This window comes from Carassius gibelio, chromosome B5 (genome assembly GCF_023724105.1).
Source record: "Carassius gibelio isolate Cgi1373 ecotype wild population from Czech Republic chromosome B5, carGib1.2-hapl.c, whole genome shotgun sequence".
Classification (NCBI taxonomy): Eukaryota; Metazoa; Chordata; class Actinopteri; order Cypriniformes; family Cyprinidae; genus Carassius; species Carassius gibelio.
The window spans coordinates 1,892,992-1,916,299 of NC_068400.1; the positions used below are offsets into that span (position 1 = coordinate 1,892,992).

The following is a 23,308-nucleotide window of genomic DNA, read 5'->3' on the forward strand; positions in this document are numbered from 1 at the left end:
TGCTAATAACTTTTGCATACATTAGCCTATTGTAACAAAGCTGATGTTGATAGATTCCTTGGGTCATGCCGAGAACACCGATACCCCATTTGTCAATTTTGGCAAAATTTCCTGTCCGCCATTTTGATTCATGTTGAAAACCTACTTTTTCGAACTCCTCCTAGACCGTTGCTCAGATTTTCACCAAATTTGATTTGGATCATCTTCAGACCATGCTGGCAAAAAGTTATGGAATTTGTGTCGATACACGTAACCGTTTTCAATTAGCGTACCAACGAATTTGCTGGAAAGATGCCAAACTGCATCTGAGGCTGTATCTCTGCAAAGGTTGGAGATATTTACACAAAACTTAATATGTGACATTGTCACATCACATTGACCACACCACATCATTTTGGTCACAGCGCCACCTATTGGTCAAGAGTAATAAACCAATCAATAACCGCTAATTATTACATTTCCAATAATGCTAATAACTTTTGATTGCATTAGCCTATTATCATGAAACATGTCTCAAAATGTTCCTTGGGACATGCCGACAACATACATACCAATTATGTCATATTAAGCAAAACTTCCTGTCCGCCATTTTGATTCATGTTGAAAACCTTTTCTTTTAAACTCATCCTCAACCGTTTGTCTGATTTTCACCAAAATTGAATCAGATCATCTTCAGACCGTGGTGACAAAAAGTTATGGATTTCGTGTCAATAGACAAAACCGTTTTTGTACAGCGCTGCTTCAGATGTCAGGCATCTTCACAAAATGAGTCTGAGGCTATATCTCTGCAAAGCCCATTAGTGGTCTTCCAGTGACATCTAGTGGTCGTAAATGCAATTTATCATACAACACTGTCTCTTTAACCTTTATAACTTTTATATGTTGTCTTAATTTCATTCCAAAGAAGCATACGCAATTTATGTATAATTTCACAGTCTAGGTAATAGTACTGCACTGATTTTAAATAACCTAGATATGGCTGACAGTAAAAGAATAGAACAGAATTACAGACACACACAAACATGAAATGTTTAAACTAGTATATTAATACTCAATAAGCATGCTTAAACCCACACACAGATGCACACATTTTGTTATATATATAGATAATTAAAATAAATGATGGGTGATAAAACCTATTGCAAGTCTTCTGTTTTTATGGGCTTCTATGTCTTTTTCCAGGTTTCATTGCAATCATAATCTGGCATAATTATAAACATTAGATTTATCTGTATGAATAAATTGGTAAACTTTGACTCAATGTGATCTGAAATGCTTGAACAGTAATATTAAATAATAGTAATATACATTTTTTCTAGATGAATCCCTCAACAAGCCCATAAACTGTAATGTTTTAGTCTTTAGTGAGCTCATTAGTGGTCTTCCGGTGACATCTAGTGGTTATAATTGCAATTTTTTATTCAACACTGGGTTTTGAAGCTTTATAAATATTACAGTGTTCTTTTTTACCTAATCTCTGTTAAATTTTGCATGATTGTTTAGAAAAAATACAGATCTAATGCATGTGTGATTATATTACCCCTTTTTTTTTGCAGTTTAATGCCATTCACAACAGAAATCTTTTGTTTTTTAGGCCATTTTAACTGTTATAGCACCAGCTATTTTCTGATCTTAATGAAACTTTGCATGCTTGGTGGGTCATCTTTCACATGTTATAACCAAGTTTCATAAAGTTTTGAGTTTTTGTTTCAGTTTTATAGGCTTTAGGTTACATGTGGCCACGGCCCTTTCCTAAATGACCTCTTATAGCTAACCAAAGGACAAAATGCAACATATTTTTGAAAATTATTGATCTAGAGAGTCCGGAGAATATTATTGCAGTGGTTTGATCAAGACTGAACAAAAAACCAGGTGACCCAAAACATTCAAATTCGTGGACCAATTTTACGAAAAAGGCTATAACTCGGGAACAAAATGAGATATCTTCACCAAACTCAGAACTCATATGCATGAACAAAAACTTTAGTCAAATTATTATTTTTTTTCCATATCTGCCACTTGGTGGCGCTACAGGATGAAAAAAAATCAAATGGCTATAACTAAGCAACCGCTGATCCAATCAACTTGAAAATTGATATGGCCCAATGTGGCACAAGTGCTCTATGAGGAATTTCACTTATCTTAAAAAACATGGCCGCCATTGGCCAAACAACTTTAAGCACCTATTTGACAAGGTTAATGGAAGTCGATCGGAACGAAACTCGGTGGGCATGTTCGACTCATTGCCCTAAAGGTCTGTAAGTATTTTGAAAGAAATTGCCCACAACATTGTCACCTCCCACAGAACACAACAAAGCGATTTGATTACAGCGCCAACTATTTTCCAAAAATGATAATGCATCATTTTACTGGAGTTTTACTGGCTGTTTCAATTACACTCTTCCAATAATTGCTTTTCTTACTCGTTGCATTTGGTCTGATGCTCCATGCCACGCTTAGCTCCTCGCTGTGGAACTTTTATTAACGATTTTCAGCCATTTCAATTACAATCATGCAATTATTAATTTCATTATTCATTGTTGCATTTGGTCTGATGCTACATATGCTTAGCTCCTGATGTTGCCGCTGGAATGCTTGGCCCCGTGATTGCTGCTTGCAGCTATATTTAGGGGCCAAGCACCGAAGGTGCGAAGGCACCTATTGTGTTTGTTGGCGTTATTAGGGGCCAAGCACCGAAGGTGCGTAGGCACCTATTGTAATCGTTGGCGTTATTATTATTCTTCTTCTTCCGCCGCAAGTCTATGGCAGCCCATAGAACCGATTGCGGGAAAGTTGTATAATTTGGCACACTGATAGAGGACAGTCCCAACATTAACTATAGCAAATTTGAAGTCTCTATCTCCTACTCTCTAGCGCCACCACTTGTCCAAACTTTCAATGTTTGTATGCTAATAACTTTTGAACCGTAAGCCAGAAAATGGAAATTCTTTTTTCCTCTGAATCCTTGGCTCATGCCAAGTCGAATGAACCCCAAAATTCAAAAATCGCAAGGTTTAGTTTTTTCGCTATTTTCAATTATTCGAAAAACCTACTTTTTCGAACTCGTCCTAGACGGTTAGTCCGATTGCCACGAAAATTGGCTCAGATCATCTTCAGACCATGCTGGCAAAAAGTTATGGAATTCAAGTTGATTCGTCCAACTGTTGTCGAATGACACGTAAACAAATTTGACAAAAAGCACGCAAACATGCACATGAGGCTATATCCCGGCAACGGTTTGTCATATTGAGACCAAACTTGGCGTGTGTTATAACAAGCATGAACTGAGACTACCTGCAGTGTTTCGACACAGCGCCACCTAGTGGTCAGGAGATATGAAAAATGCATATTTTGGCTTATAACTACTGAATGGTTTGGCCAAAAATCACACAACTGGTCTCTTTAGATTCAGTGAGTCATGTCGAGTCAAATGATATCCAATTTTCCTGTGTCGGCCATTTTAGGCGTCGGCCATTTTGAATTATGATTTAAAATGCTGTATTTTTTGAACGCAGCATCGTATCGTTTCGCAAATAATTACAAAAATATTCGGCTCCATGCCCTGAAGGTACTCAAAAAGTTTGGTGGCAGCGCCACCTTGTGGCCAATAGTTATAATGAAATATCACATAAATGCTAATAACTTTTGAATAAATTAGTCTATTTAAATTAAAATGGTCTCGCTATATTCTGTGGGTCATGCCGAGAGTATTGATACCAATAATGTGAAAATTGGCCTTACTTCCTGTCCGCCATTTTGCTTAATGTTGAAAACCTACTTTTTCGAACTCCTCCTAGACCGTTAGCCCAATTTTCACCAAATTTAACGTGCATCATCTTCAGAACATGCTGGCAAAAAGTTATGGATTTTGTGTCGATATACGTAACGGTTCTCATTTAGCGCATCAACGAATTTGCTGGAAGGGTGCCAAAATGCATTTGAGGCTGTATCTCTGCAACACTTTGACATATTTGCACCAAACTTTGTATGTGTCATCGCCACCTCACACTGACCATGCCACATAAATTTGGTAACAGCGCCACCTATTGGTCAAGAGTAATAAACCATTCATTAACCATGAGTAATTACACTTTTTAAAATGCTAATAACTTTTTAATGCATTAGCCTATTTGAAGGAAACTGGGCTCAAAATATTCCCTGGCTTATGCCGATAACATAGATACCAAATATACCACAGTAAGCTGAACTTCCGGTCCGCCATTTTGATTTATGTTGAAAACATACTTTTTCGAACTCCTCATCAACCGTATGTCCGATTTTCACCAAATTCGAATCAAATGATCTTCAGGCTATACTGATTCAAAGTTATGGATTTTGAGTCGATAGACAAAACCGTTTTCGCATACCACATCGACGAATTTGAGGCACAATGAGAAAATGACACTTGAGGCTGTATCCCTGGAATGCTTTGGCATATTGACACCAAACTTTGTGTGTGTCATTGAAAAGTCACACAGAGTACACCAAATTGATTTTATAACAGTGTCACCTATTGGTCAAGCTTGATAAACCAAGTAATCATGCTACTAGGGGTGGTATTGGTGTTTTTTTTTTTTTTGCCATTTCAAATACAATAATTCCAAAATTGCTGTTATTGCTCATTAATGTATTTGGTGTGATGCTTTATGCAATGCTTAGCTACTACATTTGTCGTTGGAGTGCTTGGCCCCGTAATTGCTGCTTGCAGCTATATTTATTATTCTTCTTCTTCCGCCGCAAGTCTATGGCAGCCCATAGAACCGATTGCGGGAAAGTTGTATAATTTGGCACACTGATAGAGGACAGTCCCAACATTAACTATAGCAAATTTGAAGTCTCTATCTCCTACTCTCTAGCGCCACCACTTGTCCAAACTTTCAATGTTTGTATGCTAATAACTTTTGAACCGTAAGCCAGAAAATGGAAATTCTTTTTTCCTCTGAATCCTTGGCTCATGCCAAGTCGAATGAACCCCAAAATTCAAAAATCGCAAGGTTTAGTTTTTTCGCTATTTTCAATTATTCGAAAAACCTACTTTTTCGAACTCGTCCTAGACGGTTAGTCCGATTGCCACAAAAATTGGCTCAGATCATCTTCAGACCATGCTGGCAAAAAGTTATGGAATTCAAGTTGATTCGTCCAACTGTTGTCGAATGACATGTAAACAAATTTGACGAAAAGCACGCAAACATGCACGTGAGGCTATATCCCGGCAACGGTTTGTCATATTGAGACCAAACTTGGCGTGTGTTATAACAAGCATGAACTGAGACTACCTGCAGTGTTTCGACACAGCGCCACCTAGTGGTCAGGAGATATGAAAAATGCATATTTTGGCTTATAACTACTGAATGGTTTGGCCAAAAATCACACAACTGGTCTCTTTAGATTCAGTGAGTCATGTCGAGTCGAATGATATCCAATTTTTCTGTGTCGGCCATTTTAGGCGTCGGCCATTTTGAATTATATATTAAAATGCTGTATTTTTTGAACGCAGCATCGTATCGTTTCGCAAATAATTACAAAAATATTCGGCTCCATGCCCTGAAGGTACTCAAAAAGTTTGGTGGCAGCGCCACCTTGTGGCCAATAGTTATAAGGAAATATCTCATAAATGCTAATAACTTTTGAATAAATTAGTCTATTAAAATTAAAATGGTCTCACTATATTCTGTGGGTCATGCCGAGAGTATTGATACCAATAATGTGAAAATTGGCCATACTTCCTGTCCGCCATTTTGCTTAATGTTGAAAACCTACTTTTTCGAACTCCTCCTAGACCGTTAGCCCAATTTTCACCAAATTTGACGTGAATCATCTTCAAACCATGCTGGCAAAAAGTTATGGATTTCGTGTCGATATACGTAACGGTTCTCATTTAGCGCATCAACAAATTTGCTGGAAGGGTGCCAAAATGCATTTGAGGCTGTATCTCTGCAACACTTTGACATATTTGCACCAAACTTTTTATGTGTCATCGCCACCTCACACTGACCATGCCACATAAATTTGGTAACAGCGCCACCTATTGGTCAAGAGTAATAAACCATTCATTAACCATGAGTAATTACACTTTTTAAAATGCTAATAACTTTTTATTACATTAGCCTATTTGAAGGAAACTGGGCTCAAAATATTCCCTGGCTTATGCCGATAACATAGATACCAAATATACCACAGTAAGCTGAACTTCCGGTCCGCCATTTTGATTTATGTTGAAAACATACTTTTTCGAACTCCTCATCAACCGTATGTCCGATTTTCACCAATTTCGAATCAAATGATCTTCAGACTATACTGATTCAAAGTTATGGATTTTGAGTCGATAGACAAAACCGTTTTCGCATACCACATCGACGAATTTGAGGCACAATGAGAAAATGACACTTGAGGCTGTATCCCTGGAATGCTTTGGCATATTGACACCAAACTTTGTGTGTGTCATTGAAAAGTCACACAGAGTACACCAAATTGATTTTATAACAGTGCCACCTATTGGTCAAGCTTGATAAGCCAAGTAATCATGCTACTAGAGGTGGTATTGGTTTTTTTTTTTTTTTTTTGCCATTTCAAATACAATAATTCCAAAATTGCAGTTATTGCTCATTAATGTATTTGGTGTGATGCTTCATGCGATGCTTAGCTCCTACATTTGCCGTTGGAGTGCTTGGCCCCGTAATTGCTGCTTGCAGCTATATTTAGGGGCCAAGCACCGAAGGTGCGTAGGCACCTATTGTTTCCGTTGGCGTTATTATTATTATTCTGCTTCTTCTTCTTCTTCTTCCGCCGCAAGTCTATGGCAGCCCATAGAACCGATTGCGGGAAAGTTGTATAATTTGGCACACTGATAGAGGACAGTCCCAGCATTAACTATAGCAAATTTGAAGTCTCTAACTCCAACTCTCTAGCGCCACCACTTGTCCAAACTTTCAATGTTTCTATGCTAATAACTTTTGAACCGTAAGCCAGAAAATGAAAATTCTTTTTTCTTCTGAATCCTTGGCTCATGCCAAGTCGAATGAACCCCAAAATTCAAAAATCGCAAGGTTTAGTTTTTTCGCTATTTTCAATTATTCGACAAACCTACTTTTTCGAACTCGTCCTAGACGGTTAGTCTGATTGCCACGAAAATTGTCTCAGATCATCTTCAGACCAGGCCGGCAAAAAGTTATGGAATTCAAGTTGATTCGTCCAACCGTTGTCGAATGACACGTAAACTAATTTGACGAAATGCACGCAAAAATGCACGTGAGGCTATATCTCGGCAACAGTTTGTCATATTGAGACCAAACTTGGTGTGTGTTTTAACAAGCATGAACTGAGACTACCTGCAGTGTTTCGACACAGCGCCACCTAGTGGTCAGGAGATATGAAAAATGCATATTTTGGCTTATAACTTCTGAATGGTTTGGCCAAAAATCACACAACTGGTCTCTTTAGATTCAGTGAGTCATCTCGAGTCGAATGACATCCAATTTTCCCGTGTCGGCCATTTTAGGCGTCGGCCATTTTGAATTATATATTAAAATGCTGTATTTTTTGAACGCAGCATCGTATCGTTTCGCAAATAATTACAAAAATATTCGGCTCCATGCCCTGAAGGTACTCAAAAAGTTTGGTGGCAGCGCCACCTTGTGGCCAATAGTTATAAGGAAATATCTCATAAATGCTAATAACTTTTGAATAAATTAGTCTATTAAAATTAAAATGGTCTCACTATATTCTGTGGGTCATGCCGAGAGTATTGATACCAATAATGTGAAAATTGGCCATACTTCCTGTCCGCCATTTTGCTTAATGTTGAAAACCTACTTTTTCGAACTCCTCCTAGACCGTTAGCCCAATTTTCACCAAATTTGACGTGAATCATCTTCAAACCATGCTGGCAAAAAGTTATGGATTTCGTGTCGATATACGTAACGGTTCTCATTTAGCGCATCAACAAATTTGCTGGAAGGGTGCCAAAATGCATTTGAGGCTGTATCTCTGCAACACTTTGACATATTTGCACCAAACTTTTTATGTGTCATCGCCACCTCACACTGACCATGCCACATAAATTTGGTAACAGCGCCACCTATTGGTCAAGAGTAATAAACCATTCATTAACCATGAGTAATTACACTTTTTAAAATGCTAATAACTTTTTATTACATTAGCCTATTTGAAGGAAACTGGGCTCAAAATATTCCCTGGCTTATGCCGATAACATAGATACCAAATATACCACAGTAAGCTGAACTTCCGGTCCGCCATTTTGATTTATGTTGAAAACATACTTTTTCGAACTCCTCATCAACCGTATGTCCGATTTTCACCAATTTCGAATCAAATGATCTTCAGACTATACTGATTCAAAGTTATGGATTTTGAGTCGATAGACAAAACCGTTTTCGCATACCACATCGACGAATTTGAGGCACAATGAGAAAATGACACTTGAGGCTGTATCCCTGGAATGCTTTGGCATATTGACACCAAACTTTGTGTGTGTCATTGAAAAGTCACACAGAGTACACCAAATTGATTTTATAACAGTGCCACCTATTGGTCAAGCTTGATAAGCCAAGTAATCATGCTACTAGAGGTGGTATTGGTTTTTTTTTTTTTTTTTTTGCCATTTCAAATACAATAATTCCAAAATTGCAGTTATTGCTCATTAATGTATTTGGTGTGATGCTTCATGCGATGCTTAGCTCCTACATTTGCCGTTGGAGTGCTTGGCCCCGTAATTGCTGCTTGCAGCTATATTTAGGGGCCAAGCACCGAAGGTGCGTAGGCACCTATTGTTTCCGTTGGCGTTATTATTATTATTCTGCTTCTTCTTCTTCTTCTTCCGCCGCAAGTCTATGGCAGCCCATAGAACCGATTGCGGGAAAGTTGTATAATTTGGCACACTGATAGAGGACAGTCCCAGCATTAACTATAGCAAATTTGAAGTCTCTAACTCCAACTCTCTAGCGCCACCACTTGTCCAAACTTTCAATGTTTCTATGCTAATAACTTTTGAACCGTAAGCCAGAAAATGAAAATTCTTTTTTCTTCTGAATCCTTGGCTCATGCCAAGTCGAATGAACCCCAAAATTCAAAAATCGCAAGGTTTAGTTTTTTCGCTATTTTCAATTATTCGACAAACCTACTTTTTCGAACTCGTCCTAGACGGTTAGTCTGATTGCCACGAAAATTGTCTCAGATCATCTTCAGACCAGGCCGGCAAAAAGTTATGGAATTCAAGTTGATTCGTCCAACCGTTGTCGAATGACACGTAAACTAATTTGACGAAATGCACGCAAAAATGCACGTGAGGCTATATCTCGGCAACAGTTTGTCATATTGAGACCAAACTTGGTGTGTGTTTTAACAAGCATGAACTGAGACTACCTGCAGTGTTTCGACACAGCGCCACCTAGTGGTCAGGAGATATGAAAAATGCATATTTTGGCTTATAACTTCTGAATGGTTTGGCCAAAAATCACACAACTGGTCTCTTTAGATTCAGTGAGTCATCTCGAGTCGAATGACATCCAATTTTCCCGTGTCGGCCATTTTAGGCGTCGGCCATTTTGAATTATGTGTTAAAATGCTGTATTTTTTGAACGCAGCATCGTATCGTTTCGCAAATAATTACAAAAATATTCGGCTCCATGCCCTGAAGGTACTCAAAAAGTTTGGTGGCAGCGCCACCTTGTGGCCAATAGTTATAATGAAATATCACATAAATGCTAATAACTTTTGAATAATTTAGACTATTAAAATTAAAATGGTCTCGCTATATTCTGTGGGTCATGCCGAGAGCATTGATACCAATTATGTGAAAATTGGCCATACTTCCTGTCCGCCATTTTGCTTAATGTTGAAAACCTACTTTTTCGAACTCCTCCTAGACCGTTAGTCCAATTTTCACCAAATTTGACGTGAATCATCTTCAGACCATGCTGGCAAAAAGTTATGGATTTCGTGTCGATATACGAAACAGTTCTCATTTAGCGCATCAACGAATTTGCTGGAAGGGTGCCAAAATGCATTTGAGGCTGTATCTCTGCAACGCTTTGACATATTTGCACCAAATTTTGTATGTGTCATCGCCACCTCACACTGACCATGCCACAGAAATTTGGTGACAGCGCCACCTATTGGTCAAGAGTAATAAACCATTCATTAACCATGAATAATTACACTTGTAAAAATGCTAATAACTTTTTATTGCATTAGCCCATTCGAATGGAACTGGGCTCAAAATATTCCCTGGTTTATGCCGATAACATAGATACCAAATATACCATAGTAAGCTGAACTTCCGGTCCGCCATTTTGATTTATGTTGAAAACCTACTTTGTCGAACTCCTCATCAACCGTAGGTCCGATTTTCACCAAATTCGAATCAAATGATCTTCAGACTATGCTGACTCAAAGTTATGGCTTTTGAGTCGATAGACAAAACCGTTTTCGCATACCACATCGACGAATTTGAGGCACAATGAGAAAATGACACTTGAGGCTGTATCCCTGGAATGCTTTGGCATATTGACACCAAACTTTGTGTGTGTCATTGAAAAGTCACACAGAGTACACCAAATTGATTTTATAACAGTGCCACCTATTGGTCAAGCTTGATAAGCCAAGTAATCATGCTACTAGAGGTGGTATTATGATTTTTTTTTTGCCATTTCAATTACAATAATTCCAAAATTGCTGTTATTGCTCATTAATGAATTTGGTGTGATGCTTCATGCGATGCTTAGCTCCTGATGTTGCCGCTGGAATGCTTGGCCCCGTGATTGCTGCTTGCAGCTATATTTATTATTATTCTTCTTCTTCCACCCCAAGTCTATGGTAGCCCATAGAACCGATTGCGGGAAAGTTGTATAATTTGGCACACTAATAGAGGACTGTCTGAACATTAACCGTAGCAAATTTGAAGTCTCTAACTCAAACTCTCTAGCGCCACCAATTGTCTAAACTTTCAAAAACTTGATGCTAATAACTCTTGAACCGTAAGCCACAAAATGAAAATTCTTTTTTCCTGTGATTCCTTGGCTCATGCCGAGTCGAATGGACACCGAAATTCAAAAATCGCAAGGCTTAGTTTTTTCGCTATCGTCAATTGTTCGTAAAACCTACTTTTTCGAACTCGTCCTAGGCCGTTGCACCGATTGTCACGAAAATTGAATCAGAAAATCTTCAGACCATGCTGGCAAAAAGTTATGGAATTCAAGTTGATTTCTCAAACCGTTTCCGAATAGCTCATGAACGAATTCTTCGAAAAGCACGCAAACGTGAACGTGAGGCTATATCTCCGCAACGGTTTGGCCTATTGAGACCAATCTTGGTGGGTCTTATAACAACCATTCCCTGGGACTACCTGCAGTGTTTCGGCGCTGTGCCCCCTAGTGGTCAGGAGATATGAAAAATGCATGTTTTTGCTCATAACTTCTGAACGGTTTTGCCAAAAATCACAAAAGTGGTGTCTTTAGATTCAGTGCATCATTCCGAGTCGAATGATACCGAATTTTCCCAATTTGGCCATTTTGGGCGTCGGCCATTTTGAATTTAGTTGTAAATTGCTGTATCTTAAGAATGAAGTTCCGTATCGTTTCGCAAATAATTACAAAAATGTCCGGCTCCATGCCCTGAATGTACACAAAAAAATTGGGGGCAGCGCCACCTTGTGGTCAATAGTTATAACGATTTTTTCGAAAAATGCTAATAACTTTTGCATACATTAGCCTATTGTAACAAAGCTGATGTTGATAGATTCCTTGGGTCATGCCGAGAACACCGATACCCCATTTGTCAATTTTGGCAAAATTTCCTGTCCGCCATTTTGATTCATGTTGAAAACCTACTTTTTCGAACTCCTCCTAGACCGTTGCTCAGATTTTCACCAAATTTGATTTGGATCATCTTCAGACCATGCTGGCAAAAAGTTATGGAATTTGTGTCGATACACGTAACCGTTTTCAATTAGCGTACCAACGAATTTGCTGGAAAGATGCCAAACTGCATCTGAGGCTGTATCTCTGCAAAGGTTGGAGATATTTACACAAAACTTAATATGTGACATTGTCACATCACATTGACCACGCCACATCATTTTGGTCACAGCGCCACCTATTGGTCAAGAGTAATAAACCAATCAATAACCGCTAATTATTACATTTCCAATAATGCTAATAACTTTTGATTGCATTAGCCTATTATCATGAAACATGTCTCAAAATGTTCCTTGGGACATGCCGACAACATACATACCAATTATGTCATATTAAGCAAAACTTCCTGTCCGCCATTTTGATTCATGTTGAAAACCTTTTTTTTTAAACTCATCCTCAACCGTTTGTCTGATTTTCACCAAAATTGAATCAGATCATCTTCAGACCGTGCTGACAAAAAGTTATGGATTTTGTGTCAATAGACGAAACCGTTTTTGTACAGCGCTGCTTCAGATGTCAGGCATCTTCACAAAATGAGTCTGAGGCTATATCTCTGCAAAGCTTTGTTGTAATTAAGCCAAACTTGTGTGTGCCATTGTCTAACATGGAGAATAGGCTCACAGACACTCACACACAGAAATGAAATGGTTCAACTATTATATGAATAATCAATAAGCATGATTACACACACACACACACACACACACAGAGAGAAGTACATGCCCACACATTTTGTTGTATGTAGATATTTGAAATAAATTATAGGTGACACACAACTCACAGAAAGACTTCTTTTCTTACATTTCTATGTCAGGTTTCATTGCATTCATATTCTGACATAATAGTAAACATTTGATATACATGTATGAATAAATTGTTGAACTTTCACTCAATGTGATCTTAAATGCTTGAACAGTAATATTAAATAATAGTAATATATATTTTTCTAGATGAATCAATCATCGAGACAATGAACTGTAATGTTTTAGTCTTTAGTGAGCCCATTAGTGGTCTTCCAGTGACATCTAGTGGTCGTAAATGCAATTTATCATACAACACTGTCTCTTTAACCTTTATAACTGTTATATGTTGTCTTAATTTCATTCCAAAGAAGCATACGCAATTTATGTATAATTTCACAGTCTAGATAATAGTACTGCACTGATTTTAAATAACCTAGATATGGCTGACAGTAAAAGAATAGAACAGAATTACAGACACACACAAACATGAAATGTTTAAACTACTATATTAATACTCAATAAGCATGCTTAAACCCACACACAGATGCACACATTTTGTTATATATATATAGATAATTAAAATAAATGATGGGTGATAAAACCTATTGCAAGTCTTCTGTTTTTATGGGCTTCTATGTCATTTTTCAGGTTTCATTGCAATCATAATCTGGCATAATTATAAACATTAGATATATCTGTATGAATAAATTGGTAAACTTTGACTCAATGTGATCTGAAATGCTTGAACAGTAATATTAAATAATAGTAATATACATTTTTTCTAGATGAATCCCTCAACAAGCCCATAAACTGTAATGTTTTAGTCTTTAGTGAGCTCATTAGTGGTCTTCCGGTGACATCTAGTGGTTATAATTGCAATTTTTTATTCAACACTGGGTTTTGAAGCTTTATAAATATTACAGTGTTCTTTTTTACCTAATCTCTGTTAAATTTTGCATGATTGTTTAGAAAAAATACAGATCTAATGCATGTGTGATTATATTACCCCCTTTTTTTTTGCAGTTTAATGCCATTCACAACAGAAATCTTTTGTTTTTTAGGCCTGTTTAAATGTTATCTAACCAAAGGACAAAATACAACATATTTTTTCAAAGTTATTGATCTAGAGAGTCCTGAGAATATTACTGCAGTGGTTTGATCAAGACTGAACAAAAAACCAGGTGACCCAAAACATTCAAATTCGTGGACCAATTTTATGAAAAAGGCTATAACTCGGGAACAAAATGAGATATCTTCACCAAACTCAGAACTCATATGCATGAACAAAAACTTTAGTCAAATTTTTTTTTTCCATATCTGCCACTTGGTGGCGCTACAGGATGAAAAAAAAACTAAAATGGCTATAACTAAGCAACCGCTGATCCAATCAACTTGAAAATTGGTATGGCCCAATGTGGCATAAGTGTCTATGAGGAATTTCACTTATCTTAAAAAACATGGCCGCCATTGGCCAAACAACTTTAAGCACCTATTTGACAAGGTTAATGGAAGTCGATCGGAACGAAACTCGGTGGGCATGTTCGACTCATTGCCCTAAAGGTCTGTAAGTATTTTGAAAGAAATTGCCCACAACATTGTCACCTCCCACAGAACACAACAAAGCGATTTGATTACAGCGCCCACTATTTTCCAAAAATAATAATGCATCATTTTACTGGAATTTTACTGGCTGTTTCAATTACACTCTTCCAATAATTGCTTTTCTTACTCGTTGCATTTGGTCTGATGCTCCATGCCATGCTTAGCTCCTCGCTGTGGAACTTTTATTAACGATTTTCAGCCATTTCAATTACAATCATGCAATTATTAATTTCATTATTCATTGTTGCATTTGGTCTGATGCTACATATGCTTAGCTCCTGATGTTGCCGCTGGAATGCTTGGCCCCGTGATTGCTGCTTGCAGCTATATTTATTATTATTCTTCTTCTTCCACCCCAAGTCTATGGTAGCCCATAGAACCGATTGCGGGAAAGTTGTATAATTTGGCACACTAATAGAGGACTGTCTGAACATTAACCGTAGCAAATTTGAAGTCTCTAACTCAAACTCTCTAGCGCCACCAATTGTCTAAACTTTCAAAAGCTTGATGCTAATAACTCTTGAACCGTAAGCCAGAAAATGGAAATTCTTTTTTCCTGTGATTCCTTGGCTCATGCCGAGTCGAATGGACACCGAAATTCAAAAATCGCAAGGCTTAGTTTTTTCGCTATCGTCAATTGTTCGTAAAACCTACTTTTTCGAACTCGTCCTAGGCCGTTGCACCGATTGCCACGAAAATTGGCTCAGATCATCTTCAGACCATGCTGGCAAAAAGTTATGGAATTCAAGTTGATTCGTCCAACTGTTGTCGAATGACACGTAAACAAATTTGACGAAAAGCACGCAAACATGCACGTGAGGCTATATCCCGGCAACGGTTTGTCATATTGAGACCAAACTTGGCTTGTGTTATAACAAGCATGAACTGAGACTACCTGCAGTGTTTCGACACAGCGCCACCTAGTGGTCAGGAGATATGAAAAATGCATATTTTGGCTTATAACTACTGAATGGTTTGGCCAAAAATCACACAACTGGTCTCTTTAGATTCAGTGAGTCATGTCGAGTCAAATGATATCCAATTTTCCTGTGTCGGCCATTTTAGGCGTCGGCCATTTTGAATTATGATTTAAAATGCTGTATTTTTTGAACGCAGCATCGTATCGTTTCGCAAATAATTACAAAAATATTCGGCTCCATGCCCTGAAGGTACTCAAAAAGTTTGGTGGCAGCGCCACCTTGTGGCCAATAGTTATAATGAAATATCACATAAATGCTAATAACTTTTGAATAAATTAGTCTATTAAAATTAAAATGGTCTCGCTATATTCTGTGGGTCATGCCGAGAGTATTGATACCAATAATGTGAAAATTGGCCTTACTTCCTGTCCGCCATTTTGCTTAATGTTGAAAACCTACTTTTTCGAACTCCTCCTAGACCGTTAGTCCAATTTTCACCAAATTTGACGTGAATCATCTTCAGACCATGCTGGCAAAAAGTTATGGATTTCGTGTCGATATACGAAACAGTTCTCATTTAGCGCATCAACGAATTTGCTGGAAGGGTGCCAAAATGCATTTGAGGCTGTATCTCTGCAACGCTTTGACATATTTGCACCAAATTTTGTATGTGTCATCGCCACCTCACACTGACCATGCCACAGAAATTTGGTGACAGCGCCACCTATTGGTCAAGAGTAATAAACCATTCATTAACCATGAATAATTACACTTGTAAAAATGCTAATAACTTTTTATTGCATTAGCCCATTCGAATGAAACTGGGCTCAAAATATTCCCTGGTTTATGCCGATAACATAGATACCAAATATACCATAGTAAGCTGAACTTCCGGTCCGCCATTTTGATTTATGTTGAAAACCTACTTTGTCGAACTCCTCATCAACCGTAGGTCCGATTTTCACCAAATTCGAATCAAATGATCTTCAGACTATGCTGACTCAAAGTTATGGCTTTTGAGTCGATAGACAAAACCGTTTTCGCATACCACATCGACGAATTTGAGGCACAATGAGAAAATGACACTTGAGGCTGTATCCCTGGAATGCTTTGGCATATTGACACCAAACTTTGTGTGTGTCATTGAAAAGTCACACAGAGTACACCAAATTGATTTTATAACAGTGCCACCTATTGGTCAAGCTTGATAAGCCAAGTAATCATGCTACTAGAGGTGGTATTATGATTTTTTTTTTGCCATTTCAATTACAATAATTCCAAAATTGCTGTTATTGCTCATTAATGAATTTGGTGTGATGCTTCATGCGATGCTTAGCTCCTGATGTTGCCGCTGGAATGCTTGGCCCCGTGATTGCTGCTTGCAGCTATATTTATTAGGGGCCAAGCACCGAAGGTGCGAAGGCACCTATTGTGTTTGTTGGCGTTATTAGGGGCCAAGCACCGAAGGTGCGTAGGCACCTATTGTTTTCGTTGGCGTTATTAGGGGCCAAGCACCGAAGGTGCGTAGGACCCTCTTGTTTTTGTTGGCGTTCTTATTATTATTATTATTATTATTCTTCCGACTGGGCGTCTATGGCAGCCCATAGAACCGAATGCGGGAAAGTTTTAATGGCTTGACATTCTGATAGAGGACAGTGCCAACATTAAGTACACCAATTTTGGTGTGTCTAAGTCAATCCCTCTAGCGCCACCAACTGTCCAAAATTTCACTTTAATTTTGTTAATAACTTTTTAACCCTAAGGCCAATCAACGAAATTCATTTTTCCTCTAATTTCTGAGCTCATGCCGATTCGATTGCACCCTACGAAGTCATTTCCGTCATAGAAATATGACCGCCATTTTGAATTTCTTTAAAAACCTACTTTTTCGAACTCGTCCTAGACGGTTTGTCCGATTCACACGAAAATTGAACCATATCATCCTCAGGCAGTGCTGACCAAAAGTTATGCAAATCAAATTGATTCGTCAAACCGTTTTCGATAAACGCTCTAACAAATTTTATGTAGTGCTTACAAAAACAGTCGTAAGGCTGTATCTCGGCAACGACTTATCCTATTCAGACCAAACTTGGTACATGTCATAACAAGCATGACCTGAGGCAACATGCTGTGATTGGGCGCAGCGCCACCTACTGATCCGGAGATATGAAAAACTGCTATTTTTGCTTATAACTTCTGAACAGTTTGTCCAAAAATCATAACATTGGTCTTGTTAGATTCAGGGCAACATGCCGAGTCGACTGATATCCAATTTGACCATTTCGGCCATTTTGACTGTCGGCCATTTTGAATTTTGTGCTAAAATGCTGTATTTTAAGAACGCATCAGCAGATTGTTACGAAACTTGGTATGGTTCATCAGCACAATGTCCTGAAGGAGCGTGAGAAGTTTCAAAACAGCGCCACCTAGTGGTGATCTTCTTTTTTTAAATGCTTATAACTTTGGGTGTGGTTGACTTATTTTCACGAGACTCATCAAATTGGACTCCTGAAACCTTACCGAGTCCTATGATACCAAACATGCTAGGTTTTGCCTTTCGGTTTGTGTAGCGTTGTGATTTAGCGCTTAAAAAACATTTGGCTATATCTTCGAAACCGCTTGTCTGATCGAGACGAAACCACCGTCAGAAGTTCGGAAACATAGGTCGATAGCTATACACCCATGCCCAAATGCCAAAATATTGATAGTAAGGGGTAGTAATATTCAATCAAAGTCAAGAGTCAGTCATTTTTTACGTGCTTTTTCATATAAATGTCTATAACTCTGAAGTGAATTGAGATATTTTCACCAAAATTGACACACATATGTATGGGCTCACTCTGAGCACACATAAAAAAATGGTGGGACTGAGCCTCTTGGTGGCGCTATAATAGAACAAAACATGAAATTCTCATTGACTTCAATACAGTTTTGTGAAATAAAATGCTATACTAAACAAATGCATTGGTGTAATATTACGAAACTCAGAATGTGCCAACAACACCATCCCCTGAAGGTACTCAAAATATTTTGAAACAGCGCCACCTAGTGGTCAAAAGTTATAACTCAATTTACATAAAGGCTAATAACTTTTGAATAAATCTGGCTATTGACATGACGCTGGTCTTTGTAGATTTCCTTGGGTCAAGTCGAGAACATAGATACAAAGTTTTCCTTATTTGGCTGAACTTCCTGTCCGCCATTTTGATTAATGTTGAAAACCTACTTTTTCGAACTCCTCCTAGACCGTTTGTCAGATTTTCACCAAATTTGACGTGGCTCATCTTCAGAACATGCTGGCAAAAAGTTATGGATTTCGTGTCGACATACGAAACGGTTCTCATTTAGCGCATCAACAAATCTGCTTGAAGGGTGCCAAAATGCATTTGAGGCTGTATCTCTGCAAAGCTTTGACATATTTGCACCAAACTTTGTATGTGTCATCGACACCTCACACTGACCGTTCCAAACTAATTTGGTAACAGCACCACCTATTGGTTACACGTGATAAGCCAATAAATCCTATTACTAGTTGTTGTGTTGATTGTTTTCAAGCCATTTTGCCTAAAATAATCTTAAAACTGTCTTAATTACTCATTCCTGCCGTTCGTCTGAAGCTTGCTTCTGTAGTGCTTGGCCCCGTTATTGCTGCTTGCAGCTATATTTAGGGGCCAAGCACCGAAGGTGCGAAGGCACCTATTGTGTTTGTTGGCGTTATTATTATTATTCTTCCTCTTCTTCTTCCACCCCAAGTCTATGGTAGCCCATAGAACCGATTGCGGGAAAGTTGTATAATTTGGCACACTAATAGAGGACTGTCTGAACATTAACCGTAGCAAATTTGAAGTCTCTAACTCAAACTCTCTAGCGCCACCAATTGTCTAAACTTTCAAAAACTTGATGCTAATAACTCTTGAACCGTAAGCCACAAAATGAAAATTCTTTTTTCCTGTGATTCCTTGGCTCATGCCGAGTCGAATGGACACCGAAATTCAAAAATCGCAAGGCTTAGTTTTTTCGCTATCGTCAATTGTTCGTAAAACCTACTTTTTCGAACTCGTCCTAGGCCGTTGCACCGATTGTCACGAAAATTGAATCAGATAATCTTCAGACCATGCTGGCAAAAAGTTATGGAATTCAAGTTGATTTCTCAAACCGTTTCCGAATAGCTCATGAACGAATTCTTCGAAAAGCACGCAAACGTGAACGTGAGGCTATATCTCCGCAACGGTTTGGCCTATTGAGACCAATCTTGGTGGGTCTTATAACAACCATTCCCTGGGACTACCTGCAGTGTTTCGGCGCTGTGCCCCCTAGTGGTCAGGAGATATGAAAAATGCATGTTTTTGCTCATAACTTCTGAACGGTTTTGCCAAAAATCACAAGAGTGGTGTCTTTAGATTCAGTGCATCATTCCGAGTCGAATGATACCGAATTTTCCCAATTCGGCCATTTTGGGCGTCGGCCATTTTGAATTTAGTTGTAAATTGCTGTATCTTAAGAATGAAGTTCCGTATCGTTTCGCAAATAATTACAAAAATGTCCGGCTCCATGCCCTGAATGTACACAAAAAAATTGGGGGCAGCGCCACCTTGTGGTCAATAGTTATAACGATTTTTCGAAAAATGCTAATAACTTTTGCATACATTAGCCTATTGTAACAAAACTGATGTTGATAGATTCCTTGGGTCATGCCGAGAACACCGATACCCCATTTGTCAATTTTGGCAAAATTTCCTGTCCGCCATTTTGATTCATGTTGAAAACCTACTTTTTCGAACTCCTCCTAGACCGTTGCTCAGATTTTCACCAAATTTGATTTGGATCATCTTCAGACCATGCTGGCAAAAAGTTATGGAATTTGTGTCGATACACGTAACTGTTTTCAATTAGCGTACCAACGAATTTGCTGGAAAGATGCCAAACTGCATCTGAGGCTGTATCTCTGCAAAGGTTGGAGATATTTACACAAAACTTAATATGTGACATTGTCACATCACATTGACCACGCCACATCATTTTGGTCACAGCGCCACCTATTGGTCAAGAGTAATAAACCAATCAATAACCGCTAATTATTACATTTCCAATAATGCTAATAACTTTTGATTGCATTAGCCTATTATCATGAAACATGTCTCAAAATGTTCCTTGGGACATGCCGACAACATGCATACCAATTATGTCATATTAAGCAAAACTTCCTGTCTGCCATTTTGATTCATGTTGAAAACCTTTTTTTTTAAACTCATCCTCAACCGTTTGTCTGATTTTCACCAAAATTGAATCAGATCATCTTCAGACCGTGCTGACAAAAAGTTATGGATTTCGTGTCAATAGACGAAACCGTTTTTGTACAGCGCTGCTTCAGATGTCAGGCATCTTCACAAAATGAGTCTGAGGCTATATCTCTGCAAAGCTTTGTTGTAATTAAGCCAAACTTGTGTGTGCCATTGTCTAACATGGAGAATAGGCTCACAGACACTCACACACAGAAATGAAATGGTTCAACTATTATATGAATAATCAATAAGCATGATTACACACACACACACACACAGAGAGAAGTACATGCCCACACATTTTGTTGTATGTAGATATTTGAAATAAATTATAGGTGACACACAACTCACAGAAAGACTTCTTTTCTTACATTTCTATGTCAGGTTTCATTGCATTCATATTCTGACATAATAGTAAACATTTGATATACATGTATGAATAAATTGTTGAACTTTCACTCAATGTGATCTTAAATGCTTGAACAGTAATATTAAATAATAGTAATATATATTTTTCTAGATGAATCAATCATCGAGACAATGAACTGTAATGTTTTAGTCTTTAGTGAGCCCATTAGTGGTCTTCCAGTGACATCTAGTGGTCGTAAATGCAATTTATCATACAACACTGTCTCTTTAACCTTTATAACTGTTATATGTTGTCTTAATTTCATTCCAAAGAAGCATACGCAATTTATGTATAATTTCACAGTCTAGATAATAGTACTGCACTGATTTTAAATAACCTAGATATGGCTGACAGTAAAATAATAGAACAGAATTACAGACACACACAAACATGAAATGTTTAAACTACTATATTAATACTCAATAAGCATGCTTAAACCCACACACAGATGCACACATTTTGTTATATATATAGATAATTAAAATAAATGATGGGTGATAAAACCTATTGCAAGTCTTCTGTTTTTATGGGCTTCTATGTCATTTTTCAGGTTTCATTGCAATCATAATCTGGCATAATTATAAACATTAGATATATCTGTATGAATAAATTGGTAAACTTTGACTCAATGTGATCTGAAATGCTTGAACAGTAATATTAAATAATAGTAATATACATTTTTTCTAGATGAATCCCTCAACAAGCCCATAAACTGTAATGTTTTAGTCTTTACTGAGCTCATTAGTGGTCTTCCGGTGACATCTAGTGGTTATAATTGCAATTTTTTATTCAACACTGGGTTTTGAAGCTTTATAAATATTACAGTGTTCTTTTTTACCTAATCTCTGTTAAATTTTGCATGATTGTTTAGAAAAAATACAGATCTAATGCATGTGTGATTATATTACCCCTTTTTTTTGCAGTTTAATGCCATTCACAACAGAAATCTTTTGTTTTTTAGGCCATTTTAACTGTTATAGCACCAGCTATTTTCTGATCTTAATGAAACTTTGCATGCTTGGTGGGTCATCTTTCACATGTTATAACCAAGTTTCATAAAGTTTTGAGTTTTTGTTTCAGTTTTATAGGCTTTAGGTTACATGTGGCCACGGCCCTTTCCTAAATGACCTCTTATAGCTAACCAAAGGACAAAATGCAACATATTTTTGAAAATTATTGATCTAGAGAGTCCAGAGAATATTATTGCAGTGGTTTGAATAAGACTGAACAAAAAACCAGGTGACCCAAAACATTCAAATTCGTGGACCAATTTTACGAAAAAGGCTATAACTCGGGAACAAAATGAGATATCTTCACCAAACTCAGAACTCATATGCATGAACAAAAACTTTAGTCAAATTATTATTTTTTTTCCATATCTGCCACTTGGTGGCGCTACAGGATGAAAAAAAATCAAATGGCTATAACTAAGCAACCGTTGATCCAATCAACTTGAAAATTGATATGGCCCAATGTGGCACAAGTGCTCTATGAGGAATTTCACTTATCTTAAAAAACATGGCCGCCATTGGCCAAACAACTTTAAGCACCTATTTGACAAGGTTAATGGAAGTCGATCGGAACGAAACTCGGTGGGCATGTTCGACTCATTGCCCTAAAGGTCTGTAAGTATTTTGAAAGAAATTGCCCACAACATTGTCACCTCCCACAGAACACAACAAAGCGATTTGATTACAGCGCCACCTATTTTCCAAAAATGATAATGCATCATTTTACTGGAGTTTTACTGGCTGTTTCAATTACACTCTTCCAATAATTGCTTTTCTTACTCGTTGCATTTGGTCTGATGCTCCATGCCATGCTTAGCTCCTCGCTGTGGAACTTTTATTAACGATTTTCAGCCATTTCAATTACAATCATGCAATTATTAATTTCATTATTCATTGTTGCATTTGGTCTGATGCTACATATGCTTAGCTCCTGATGTTGCCGCTGGAATGCTTGGCCCCGTGATTGCTGCTTGCAGCTATATTTATTATTCTTCTTCTTCTTCTTCTTCCGCCGCAAGTCTATGGCAGCCCATAGAACCGATTGCGGGAAAGTTGTATAATTTGGCACACTGATAGAGGACAGTCCCAACATTAACAATAGCTAATTTGAAGTCTCTAACTCCTACTCTCTAGCGCCACCACTTGTCCAAACTTTCAATGTTTGTATGCTAATAACTTTTGAACCGTAAGCCAGAAAATGGAAATTCTTTTTTCCTCTGAATCCTTGGCTCATGCCAAGTCGAATGAACCCCAAAATTCAAAAATCGCAAGGTTTAGTTTTTTCGCTATTTTCAATTATTCGAAAAACCTACTTTTTCGAACTCGTCCTAGACGGTTAGTCCGATTGCCACGAAAATTGGCTCACATCATCTTCAGACCATGCTGGCATAAAGTTATGGAATTCAAGT

At 37.8% G+C, this 23,308-nt stretch overlaps 1 long non-coding RNA gene across 1 annotated transcript; it reads left to right on the top strand.

Annotated features, from left to right (window-relative positions):
- Positions 1-671: 671 nt before the first annotated feature.
- LOC127958040 (uncharacterized) lies at positions 672-23,012 on the top strand. Its single transcript, XR_008153941.1, has 3 exons — positions 672-1,182; positions 13,325-13,857; positions 22,129-23,012. It is a non-coding gene; the product is annotated as an uncharacterized LOC127958040 (long non-coding RNA).
- Positions 23,013-23,308: the final 296 nt, after the last annotated feature.